This window comes from Varanus komodoensis, unplaced genomic scaffold (genome assembly GCF_004798865.1).
Source record: "Varanus komodoensis strain SLA01 unplaced genomic scaffold, ASM479886v1 scaffold15, whole genome shotgun sequence".
In the NCBI taxonomy this organism is placed as follows: Eukaryota; Metazoa; Chordata; class Lepidosauria; order Squamata; family Varanidae; genus Varanus; species Varanus komodoensis.
In genome coordinates, this window is record NW_025335440.1 from 12,147,035 (window position 1) to 12,160,311 (window position 13,277).

General features: G+C 46.3%; 1 protein-coding gene across 1 annotated transcript in view; it reads left to right on the forward strand.

Annotated features, from left to right (window-relative positions):
• DPP6 (dipeptidyl peptidase like 6) overlaps nt 1-13,277 on the forward strand; it is a 372,651-nt gene that overhangs the window by 241,784 nt on the left and 117,590 nt on the right. The window lies entirely within an intron of this gene.

Consider the following 13,277-nt stretch of genomic DNA (forward strand, 5'->3'; position numbering starts at 1 on the left):
CCACATATTAAGCATTCTGGTAAACCAGTCTCATCGGCAGTGAAAGCAAATGAATCTGCCCATGTACCATTAAATGTTCTGTTTTCTTCTGAAACTTTTCTTTTCTTGGATTTATCCATGGTTGGCCTGCTGGGGGTCAAAAAGCTCAATGAATCGCGTGCTGGCGGGTGTCGCACATTGGCGGTTGTGATGCATATTTTGAGCGACAGGGAGCCGCAGCAGAGGAATGAAAGAATCACATGTGGCTCCGGAGCCGCGGGTTGCTGACCCCTGGTCTAGACTGTCCAATACATCTTGGGATGAAGTACGATCTCCCTCTTCTTGTCTTACTGAAGAGCAATCACTGCCTCATCCGTGCTTCCCTTGGTCGTTTCAGCACAGTATCAAAAGCTTCCAGCCCTGGAGAAAGCTCACACACATACTACTGTGCCATAGTTCTTAAGATACTGGATATAGACTGCAAAGATTTCGTACGGGGTTTGCTAGATGATGACATTCATGGAGTAACCATGAGCCAACCTGATTCAGGAGATTGCATTTATTTGTTGTTGTTATGTGCCATCAAGTCATCCCTGATTTATGGTTAACCAGTGACTGAAAGCCCTCCAAATTGTTTTGTTCATGACATCCCTGCTCAGCTCTTGTAAATTCAGGGCTGTGGCTTCCCTGATGGAGTTCATCCATCTCAGCCTTGGTCCTCCTTTCCTTCTGCCTTCGACTTTCCCCAGCATGACTGTCTTCTCCAGGGACTTCTCATGATGAGCCCAAAGTTTGGCAGCCTCCGTTTTGTCATTTTGCTTCTATCTCCTTTATGACTTATAATGTTATTGTCTACTGGACGTTATCCAGCTCCTGGGCACAAAATGCTCCTGGAGCACTTTACATATCATCAGTGAAGCAAGGCAGTCCCTATCTGCACACTCAGAATCTAAAAAAGAACGGCACACAAGGGAAAAATGGTCGGGAGGCAGGTGAATACGTTTTCGGAGTGTTGATGGAATGGCCCTGCTTCTCTTCTGATGGTGAAGGAAATGGCTGCTGCTGGTGACCTAACAGATGAGAATGGACCTGGTCCTCAGAAGACATGTTTATCCATTCTTTTGCTAAAGAGTAGGGTACTAATGCAATTATTAAATGACTGAGCCAGTGTGGTATAGTGGTTAAGGGTATTGTCTGGAATTCAAGTGATCTGGGTTCCAGTCCCCGCTCAGCCATGGAGCCAACTGGGTGACTTTGGGCCAGTCACAGACTCTCAGCCCAGCCTACCTCACAGGGTAGTTGTTGTGGGGATAAGACAGAGCAGCAGGAGGAGAAGGATGTAAGCTGCTCTGAGTTCTTTAAAACAGAAAAAGGTGGGATATAAATCTAATGCATGAATAAATAAGCAAATAAAGAATTAATATCCATAATCATTGTTTCATGGCAATACAGACCACTGCCTATTCCAGATTGCTTTTTGGCTGTGCCCCTGAGGTGCTGAGTGGCCAGGCTGCAGCCAGAGGTCATCTCTGCTGACCTGGCCACAGCTTTGCTTATGCTGTTTCTCCTCCCGCTGGCTGAAGGATGCAGCACAGGAGTCCTGAGGGGAAGGTGGAGAATGTGGCAGTACCAGGAGGGGGGAAGATGCAGGAGGCCCTGTGGCTGCATCCTCTTCGGGACCGTGGACCCGCTGCATCTTCAGATTGTGATCTGGCAACCCTGCAAGGGTAGGGAATACTTAGGCTTCTTGGAGCCCCTGGCCGGGAATGTGCCACATGCTCAGTACAGGGACAAGCAAGAACAGCCTTGAGGAAACCCAAGAGAGGTCGGTTGCAAAAGTGGGCAGCCCTTCCTGTGCAGGCCACAAATGCCTAGCTTAATTCTCACCTGGTTGCTTTTGTGGACATTTCTGCACACCTGTCTTAATGCTGGTGCCCTTGAAGAGCAGGCATTTGTTCTGCTAAGCCCTCGATGGCATGGCTGGCAGCTTTTCTCCACCCAAATTTGTAGATAGGAACTGAAAGGCAGAAGCACAGTTTCAGGGACAGAGCTGAGAGCTGGTTATCAGGGCTGATTTCCTTTTTATCTATAGTTTGACAAAGATTCTGCACAAAGTGTCTTCGAATAAACAGTTTCTTGAACCATATCCATGTCACTCTGATCTCCCTCCTCTTCGTCTCTTTCTCCCCATTCCTCTTTTCTCCTACCTGCAGCGACTTGCTTGCTACACCTATACAAAAGAGTATCAGCGTCCACAATAAACCTGAACAATCAGGCAAGACACATTCTGTTCGGGGTGTGTGTTTTTCACAACTACCCTAATTTATTCCGAGGAAAGGAAAAGAACTAATAAAAGAAAAAGCACGTAACCTTAGTCACTCTGTCACTGCCAAGAGTTCGATTGTGGGTGCGCTAACGCAATGCTGTGAGCGACAGGTGGCTAAGCCATGAAGAGGGGGCTTTGTGTAATTGCTTGGCACATCAAGTCTGTGCGAGGGAACAAAGCACCAGTTGGCAGATTGGATTAAGGTTCTCCTAAGGGTTGGCTTGCGTATGCTTAATACCTGTAGCTCAGATTGCCTTTACAAAGATTTCAGTGCAAACTAAGCCCCATTACAAAGGATACAATTTGAAAAACTGTCATGAGATGCTACAGGGCAACAAGATGGCATCATGATGGTTAGTTTGGCCAGTCGGCACACTCCTTGATCATTTGATTACACAGTGCTTGGATCTGTTCACCCCTTCAAAACATGTGGCAGGGATCTTGGCCTGGGATGTGAATGGAACATACATACATTTAGGGAAGCCACTTAGGCATTGGCACATGCAAAAATGAGGCTGATTTGCATAAAAGTTGCACATGCTGATTCAAACATCTAGCTGGAAATGTAGAAATAATTGTGAGAAAATAACTGGGCTCCAAGATCACCACAGATGGGGACCGCAGCCAAGCAATTAAAAGACGCTTGCTCCTGGGGAGGAAAGCTATGGCAAATCTAGATAGCATACTAAAAAGCGGAGACATCACCCTGCCAACAAAAGTGCATATAGTCAAGGCTATGGCTTTCCCAGTTGCAATGCATGGCTGTGAAAGTTGGACCATAAAGAAGGCTGAGTGATGAAGGATTGAGGCCTTTGAATTGTGGTGCTGGAGGAGACTCCTGCGAGTCCCTTGAACTGCAAGGCAATCAAACCAGTCAGTCCTAGAGGAGATCAATCCTGACTGCTCTTTAGAAGGCCAGATCCTGAAGGTGAAACTCAAATACTTTGGCCACCTAATGAGAAGGAAGGACTCCCTGGAGAAGAGCCTAATGCTGGGAACAATAGATGGCAAGAGGAGAAGGGGACGGCAGAGGATGAGGTGGCTGGATGGAGTCACTGAAGCAGTTGGTGTGAGCTTGAGTGGACGCCGGGGAATGGTGGAGCACAGGAAGGCCTGGAGGAATGTTGTCCATGGGGTCGCGATGGGTCAGACACGACTTCGCGACTAACAACAACAACAACTAGAAAGGCAAAACATCTTAGCTTAGTCAGGTATGCTCTGACTGGGGTGTCTCACCTGAGTGGTAGTGTCACTCTGTCAAATTCAAGACTATTTGAAAATTTACATACATACATACATACATACATATTAGCATAAATTTACATATAAATTGCAGATCGCTGCCTTTTGTTGGTCATGCATTTCCCTTTTTGGCGATTCATAGTAAAATGTACATAGCACTCTAGATAGAGGGGCAAATGCTGGATTGTTTAAGTCAACTTTCAGATTGGCACTAGAAGGAGAACCAGTAGGCTGGGAAGTTGTGGTTACTGCCACTGTTTTCCTATCAGTAAGATTGAGACCCACCGTTAACATAGCAATCAATGCTGCATCACTCAGGGGAAAGAAGCGGACAAAGTTGCACCTCTTTCAGTGCTGGGCCTTTGAAAATGGAAGAGTCTCCTGTGCTGGTATTATGGCAGATTGGTGAGTGGAAGCTTCCAGAGTGGCCTTTGCAGGTCCAGCAACTAGACAACCCCTCAAATGTGCTACATGCCCTGTTAAGGTGTACGTTGAAATATTTTGAGATTTTGTCTCAATGGCCCAAATATGCTGTAGACGATAATAACGTGGAAGGAAATCTTTTTGGGTCCATGTTCAACTTGCCAAATATGTGTGAGCATTAATAGTGTCACAGTGGCAGGACACAAGGTTCCTGAGAAAGGAGTCATCGGATTCTGAACAGGAAGAGGAGGAACGGAAGGGGAGAAGCTTTGAAGCTCCTTCAACTGTGCCTAGTGCAGTTTCTCAGGCCAAGCCTGAGAATCTGCCTGCTTTGTAAGGGGAGGAAGGGATTTCAGGAGAGAAGGCGCATATATGAGACCTAGTCCTTGACCCAGCGAGGAGGTGTTGGGAGAAACAATCTGCTTAGTCGGGCTTTGCCATCCGTGCTGTCTTGCTCTCTCGCAGTGAGAACCACCCTGAGTGGAGCCAGAAGCTTTACTGAAAAGGAGGGACTGAGGGGAAATTCAGTCTGAATTCAGCTCTTTCCATGAGAAGGAGCTTTCCTTTTCAGCTCTGGTGGAAAGCTGTTTAGAGCTCAAACTGTTCTATTATTCACAGTGTCTCCATAAAAGAACTGCATTTTCAAAGGGCTGTGTCAGGTATGGAACCAGAGGGAAGGGATCAGCTCCCAACAGGAGAAGTGATAGAGTGCTATGCCAAGCTGCTAAAACTGTAAATTAATCATGTTTAATTTTTATTGAATTCAGTTAAATAATATTATTAACAAGCAATTAATGTGCTGGCATGTTAGCCGTAATGATCATCACCTATATTTCATATAACTGACCACATAGCAGTGGAAACTATTAAGAATGTAAACGCATCCCTGGAAACAGAGTGATCCCACATCACTCTGCACGAAAATTAGCAAATGTGTCAGAAATCAATACAGATGTCAGTGCACATCAGCAGCTGCTTAATTCTTAAAGCACCTTATTAGACCATGAAGCTATTTTGCTTTCCTTTATTTAACTAGCGTGCTTCAGGCAGGAGCCCTTGTGGGAGTTCTGGTGGCCGTGTTTCTGTCTCCCGGCACACTTGGACACCAATGTGAATCACTTCTACCCGGCGCACTTGAGCATGGAGTGCTTCATGCGTTGATTTAGGAAATGCTGCTGTGAAGATGGTTGTATTTAAAAGGATACCGGACTGTGCCTCACTCTCCTAATCCTGCACAGATTTATTTTTCTGTCATGTATTCTTCTTTACTATCTGCAACTAATGCCTTGAGTTTTATCTCGCTCAGGCTAGTGCGGTTTGCGGCAAATAGTGCAGTTTGCTCTTAGGCACCTAAGGCGGTTCGTGTTTTTGTCTGGCTGGACATTTAGCCTGCCCTGGCCCGTTGTCGTAACAGTGGCGCTGGGGGTCCGGATCCACGCCGGCATTAAGGGTAGGCATGGTCAGGCGCTTCTCGTTCCAACGGAGACCCACTCTCGAGAGCCTGCTGAAAGTGCGCTTCCTCTTCCCCATCACAGACTCTGTGTGCACCTGCCTCTCACAAGGGCGATGGGACGCCGTGGCCCAATCCGCGCCAGGCACTCCACTTGCTGTGATGAGAGGAAGGCTGGGGAGCAATGGCTGCTGCTGACCATGGTTCTGGGCTCCCTGAGTAGATGCTCTGAGGCAGGGGACCATCGTTCATGCACCCTCCAAAACGGAGCCAGCTCTGGTCCGGAGCCAAACGGTTTCCAGGAGGGCTTAGGAGGAGGACAGAGGCGTTAGGTTTCTTAAGGCTTTCCAGGCAGCCAGGGAGACCAGAGTGGGGCTGCCGGTGTGTCTTTTTTCCCGCTGGCACCTATGTCAAATGCCAGAGTGGCTGAAAGAAAATGTGCCTCTTTCAGGATTTGATCCTGAATAAAAAAATGACTTGGTTTATATGGCTAAGACCTGAGGAATGGGGAGCGGAACTTTCCCAGCACTGTATCTTCATGCAGCACCAACAGAATTGGCAAGCAGTGGTCCATTGGGATGCCGTTTCCCTTTCCAAGGTGCTGTCAGCCATTCTCCGGTTCTGGGTGTTTGTATCTGGAACTGGGTGCAAGAACAAGAACAGGTTCTGGGGGTGTAGTGATAGACATGGTCTCAGGTGTGGCATCAAAGTCTGTGAGGCTTATCATTCCAGGTAGTCTTGTCATTCATGCCTTGCCAGGCCCAGCAGGGAATTTCATGGGCTTCTCTATATTCTGGACCTGGTTGGCCACCTGGGCAGGTGGGAGTGACCTAAGAATGGAGAGACTTGTGGTTTTAATTCCCTAGTTATGACCAGATCATTCCCTGGTGAGATTAGATTCAGAGCAGAGTGAGCAGTTCTTTCCACCTGGGAGGGGAGGGGAGGGAGTTGAGGCAAGCCATTTAGGCCATCAGGTCCAGTTCCCTGGTCAGCTCTCCAAGTTAAACCATCCCTCTCAGATGACGGTCCAGCTGCATGTTGAAGGCCTCTAGTGTGGGAGAGCCCACAGTCTCCCTGGGTCATTGGTTCCACTGTAAGGAAGTTCTTTCTGATGATCAGCTGGGATCTGGCTTCCTGTACCTTGATCCCATCATTCCATGTCCAGATAGCAGATGGACATGTTAGAACAGCCCATCCCGAGAGCTGTCAAGGAGTTTCTAGTTGACCAGCACTCCTCCAAAAACTCGTGCTGTTCCATGGACAGGAGGGTTACTCCACCAAAGACACAAACGTTCGTAAACGGCATCTGCTGCAGAATGCAGCCCCATTCCAGTCCAGTTCCATTTCTTGATTCCCTGCAATGTTCTGGGTGATGAAACCGTTAGACAAGACATTTTTGGAGACCTGACAGCTGACCTACACAGCATGAAGGAGCAGGACAGGGGGCATGTGGCTTTAGTCATTCTTCAGGGTGTCTCAGTAGCTTTTGGTGCCATTGCCCATGGGCCTGGATAGATGGCAGTGCTTATAGCAAGCAAAGATTTCAGCGCAAGGCGTGGAATGTAAGATGTGCTCATGCCAAATGCGTTCCCAGTTTAACTAGAATCACGTCCATTACCACACTTCAAGAAGGGAGAAAATAGATTCATGTGAAGTATCTGGCACAACACTGTAGAAAAACCTATTGATGACAGTTGGCAAGGGACCTCTGCACAGTCTGTCATCAAGAGGAGGCAAGGAAACCATATGAACTGCCAAGGGATGGCTTACCTGAAGGTCGTTCATGCCGCTGTAGGTCACAGAAATAGCACAGTGCAAAGAGGGGAGAGAGAAACTGTAGCCTGTGAGATTGTGAAGACAAGACCTTACGCAAACCACTGCAAGGGACCTTCTGAATTGGTTTCAAGTTGCACAGATCGGTGGGAACCACAAGAAAGTAACTGACTGTGATCCTTAAGAAGTGAGCATGCGTAATTTCCCTCGCTCGTTTCAGCAGCCTCTTTCAGCCTGTGTGACATTCCTTGCAATGCATGGATTCTTGATATTGAATGAAGTGGAGAAGCTCCAACTTGGAGAACATGCTTTTTCTTTTCCATATATTTACTGGTTATTGCAAGTTCAGGGCCAGTCACGGGAGGGATAAGGCGGGGGGAATAACTCAGATATTCAAAGATAGTAAAAATGTCTTTTTTTCTGCCTTAAGTTGGATAGAGTTGCATCCTTACCTTCCACAGTCTTATTTGCTCAAAAGAAAAGGCTTTGTGCTTTTGTCTGATAGATACTTAAGCAAATTCAGGGATCTACAAGTCGGTGAAAAGATCTTGGGAGTAGCTACAGAACAATCCACTCAATGTATCCTTGCAATTTGAAGTTTCATTAAGGAAGACACCCTCTGGAGGCAATTGCCAAAAATAGCATGGATGGAAACAGTCTCTTAGGATCCACTGCTATGCAAACTGCATTGCATAATTGACCTAATGAGACCTTTGATACAGCTCCTCAGAGCTTATGAACAGAACAGCGTATTCCCCCTTCCAACAAACACTCAAGGCAGTCTTCATCCAGATCCTCCCCCCACCCCCAAACTACACCACCATGAAAGCAATAGCACCTAAAAAGAAGAAAGCAGGATTCAATTGCCCTCGAAAAGCAACCTTTTCAAATGCTCAAAAGGGCGAGCAAAACCCTGACAGAGCAAGTGAGTCACCTCTGATCTCCTAAAAGCAGGACGATGGTGTTAGGCCCGTGTCGTAAGGAAAAACGATGCCGTTCTGATTTTCTGCTCTCAAGCAGAGCTGAGATCCCTTCAGGGCTTGATGAGTGAAGGCAGGTGAAGAAACACCCCAGTATAAGTCAGCGACGCAAGCGACTCCAGGGTATGACGTGGTGCAGAGCTCTGAAGTCCCTTATTCCTGTCCTGACTCTCATCACTGCCATCCTCTCGCCGGGAAAGAAAACTGCGCAGAGCCATTTTGAGGCCCTGCTTTTGGGCTGGATCCGAAAGGCCATGAATGCCCCGACTAGGCAGTGCAGGAATTTTCACTGACAGTTCGCCTGCTCAGCCAAGGAAAAATGTGAAGCGGGTGGGAGGAATAAACGGGAAATTAGTTGCTTTGGTGATGGGTGGACTGATGGAGTGACCCTGGCGGCAGGAGGAACTCACAGTGGAGGCACCCTCTCCGAGAGGGTCTTGTACTGAAGTCCTGCACCGAGATGGTGCAAAAGAAGCTGAGCTGTTGAGTCAAGTGAATTTGGACCTAGGATAGTTAAGGCTGCAATAATATACACACTTCGGCCCCAGTGAAGTCAGTGTGGTTGCTTCTTTATCGCCCTGACTAGGCTTGCCTGATGAATGTCATTGCTTGCCTAGAATGAGGTCTGGCTTAGTCTGTAGCTTCTCCAGGGTGATTGCCACCCCTTGCGAGGCTGATCCCAGCCAGGAAGTGGATGCTGTGGGCACATGGAGTTTGTGCAGCTGCCAAACTACCCCCTTATAATCTTGCCATTCAGTCAGGAGAACTTTACCATGTATCAACCACATATTGCCGATACGATGTTCCTGCTGATAATATTTTTTCCAGTTAGGCAGATCTGCCACAAGCTTGGTACCTAACAAGACAACAAGACCTTTTTATTTAAAACTTATTTTAAGTGTTAATTTATTGTGTAGGATTTTAAAATTTTTAAGCCGAGATGCACCGGGTTTTAATATTTTTAGTGTATAACTTTGTTTTTGTATAATTTTGTATATTTTTGTTGTAAGCTGCCCCGAGGCTTTGTTGCGATGGGTGCGGCATAAAAATGTTTTAAATAAACCCTCCCTAGCTATGACCAGGTGTCACCTGGATTGGTGTGGGATGATGGTAGCCAACTCAAGTTAGCCTGATCACATGGGCTTGGGTCCAGAATATTTCTTCTGCAAAAAGAAAGGACCTCTGGCCAATTTTGGGGGATCCGTCCTCAATTGCACACCACAGCTTTACCCATTCAGCAAGATCTACTGGCCCCGTGTGGCATTTTCAAGGATCTGGAGGGGGTGAGGATGTGCACTTCTATTGGTGCAGTTGATCAGGCACAAATCTGAATTCTGCCCAGGTCTAAGTCAATTTGGGCTCACCAAGTTAATGAGATTAAGAACTGCTTTGATCACAGTGTGCATCTCAATGTACTGATGGCCTCGGAGGTTAGGAAGCCATGCCGTTACCAGAATGTACACATATGTGTACGAAGAGAAGGACAGGATTCAGAAAATGTGGACGATAATATAGCACTCTGCACCACCAAGTTGCCTACGTACCGAAAGAGCTTGCTCTTCTCAGGATCACAGTTTGGAAAGCTGTAACATTTATGTCCAGATGTGTTTCTGAGTTGCTCAGTTAGACCACATCTGACTGGGTATCTTTGACAGCGTTGCTTGCCCTTTAGTTGGTCTAGCAACACTGTTCATGAGTATCGAAACTGTCAGGGCTAAATACCCCTGCCATTAGATGCAGGAGTGTTTTCATGACCCCAGGCTCCAACATGACTTCATGCCACAAGTGGTAAAAAGAGGCATCGTTCAAGCATCTCCTGCACAGAGGTCTTCTGCGGAGAAGCAATTATTTTTGCATTGTCCCTAATCCGTCAATCCAGTTCCACACATGTTCTCTGGAGCACTCTGGGGAGCTGGGAGGGGAAAGGCAGCCTGTTTTGCATCCTGGCCAAGATGCTGGGAAGAAGTCCAGTCATCCTGGTGATGCGACTCAGTATCCAGGAAAGAAGAGCAGAGAGAGCCCTTGGTCAGTGCTATTGGACCAATATTTCAGGGGAAACCACTGCAGCACTAACAGCACAAAGCCATAGGTACTAAAAGTCTATTAAGAATTATTCCCTAAATAGCTTAGCAACATCCCTTCCTTCTCCTCCTCCTCTTTGTTTGCGAAAGAGGTTTCCAATGCTTCTCTTAAGGTGTTGTTGTTGTTGCATTGCATTTATATCTCACTTTTCTTCCTCTGGCACAGAATCCAAGGTGGCTCACCAGGTTCTTCTCCTCCCCATCTTATCCTCACAACAACAACCCTGTTAGGCTGAAAGTCCATGACTGGCTCAAGGTCGCCCAGTGAGTTTTGGCTGCACAGGGACTCAAACCCAGATCCCCCGATTCTCAGCCCTGTGCGCTAAACCACTGCAGCCGGCACACTGGCTTAAGGCTGTTGCGATATTGCATTCATCACGAACTCCTCACCACGGCACATTCAAATATATTTCCTCTAATATTGCAGAGAACCAACATTAAATGACAAAAGCCAATAAACAGAAACCATTTTAATTAAATGTGTTTGACTTCTGCCTTCTATCCTTAACACAAATATAATTTGTCACATTAGACATAACTGTATAATTCTGTAATTGTTCATACACTTTAGAAATCATTGCTCTTTTAACCCTTGCCCAATATTTTGCATGCAGGGTTCCAGCTGCTCAATTATACATGCAGTTGGCTCTCCGTGGCTTTTCTGTTTTGAGGGGTGCAGATGAGGTACCCAACTGGTAAGCAGTCCTGTTGGGTGGGGCAAGATGTATTAGAGCTCAGGGCAGGGGCAGCTGGAACTGAGGTCTGCTTGCTGCAAATTGCATCGGGGGAGCCAACCCAGGGTCCAAAAGCAGGAGCTGGGAGGCAAGGAACACGGGCTGGGGAGCGGAGAGAGCAATGCTTAAGCACAAGGCTTGGTGATCCAGGCCAGACACGGAAGGATGGAAAGTGCAGAGGAATGTATGGGGCTGCCTGGGGCTCAGCGAGCACCTGGAAAGTCAGTGCCACCTCACTCAAATTCCACTGTGCAGCCTTGATGTCTTGCTTCACACCAAGCCTCCTAGTCAGAACGCAGCTCGTGCCACTGATAGTTATGCTCCACAGGGCTGGCCGTGGGAGTAAGGCCATGCCAGGTGAGAAAAGCGCACGTCCAGCCACCCGTTTGGTAGGTTCGGCAGTGTTGCCGAGTCGCTCCCTCAGCCAGAAATTGCTTGACTTCCAGGCCGTTCCCAGGCCCAGCTCAGAGCATGGGCATTGATTTATAAGTTCCTCCATGGCTTGGGACCAGAGCTATGTGAAAGCATGCTTCCTCTTGCCTTTCCCTGCTCAGACCATTGGGTCGTCTTAATGTGCCTTGTTCTGGGTGCTCATGCCAAAAGAAGCCAGGCTGGTGGCTGAGAGAGAGGCCTTTTCAGTGGTGGCACCCACCTGCCGAATAAACTCCCCAAAGAGGTTTACCTTTCAATCCTCATGGGCATTTAGAGACCTAGTTCTAGGTTTTATAGCTGTTCTATTGACTCCTACGTCATGTATTATTTTCATTATAGTGCATTGTATTCTTTGACTATTTCTCTTGAATTTATACTTATCACTATTCTGTGGAATTTCAGGTTTTTAACTCTTTGTTATTTAAGTTGGAGCTTAAAGAAATAAATAAGCAAACCTAGCAAGGTAACCCACACGACTCCTTGCAGGCTCTCCCTGCAAGGCCAGGCAAAGGGCTCAGGACCACCCCTCTGTCATCTCTTGCTTTTCTGCCAGAAGTCCCCTGCTTCTGTTCTGCAATCGCATTTAAGTCTCTTGCAGCCAGGAAGACATTGAACCCAGTTCTGTGTTCCCTTCTGCTCAGTTGCCAGAGAAAAAACTCTGCTTACCTACCCCTGGACTAGTTACTTCCCTAAACCAAAAGGACAACATGCCACTGGGGTCATTCTCTTGGTTGGTTGTGAATCTTAGATAGATCTGTATTTTTTTAATGAGCTGCCACATTTCAGAGAAGAATGGAATGGGCTTCTTCCTGCCATATTTTGAATTCTAGTGTCAAACCTCTGTGGGTAAATAAAAGGAAAATCCAAATTCAGTTTCACATCAGCAGAAAATTTGCATTGGAATAGGTGAACAGCCTTGGAGCTATTTTCCCTTAGACTGTGAAAAGTTTTCATCAACATTTCCATATCAAAGAGATATCAGATCATCTGTTTCAGGGTAGTGGAGAAGAGAAGAGCACTTCCAATCATTTTCCAGGTGTGCATCATTTAAAGTTTAATGTGAACATCTTCCTGAAATTGCTTTCAGGAGTCTTAGGTGTATCCAAAGACCTATGAAGAAAATAATATTCAGTTTATATGATATGTGTCTCCTTAGGAGAGCAGATGCAGGATTTTGGGGGAATCTAATTTGGCTGGTCCACCTTGCATGAATATAGATATAAATTTATGTCCCAGCTTTACCATACCATTTTCCAAAGGTTCACTAATAGGTTTGAGATATAATGCAAGAAATGTGCATTTTCTCTTTGAGATTGTCTCTTGAGAATACAATATTTGGCTGTAGAACAATCAGAATTTAATCCAGTGGTTAGACAAGATGGCCACTAAATTACCTGACTTTACCAGTCTACATTTGCTTCCTTTCCTTCTTCTAACACTATTTTAGCACCCAGAATAAACTTATATCTCATCTATGCAATGTTAATTGTCATGGAATCACCCAGAGACTCCTGGGGACTGCAGTTCTGTGGGGTGGCTGAGAATTCTCTTTTGGAGATCACTGATTTCCCCGAATATCCAGAGTTGCTCCAAGAAAATCTGTGATGCAATATGCTCTTAAGGAAACAGCAATATAAAGATATAAAAAATTCAATGATTTAATATTAATTTGGTTGTTGGGCTTTCTGAAATGAATGAAAGTCCTTTCTAACAGCCTACAGAAAGTCAGAAATTTTCTTTTCATACAATAAACCTCTTCAAAGTTTTCATCTTCTCCATGAAGAACTCAGTGAGAACTAGCATCCTTGTTAGCACGGCTGATGAATTCTTTTCTACCCTGGCCAATGCTAATATGTG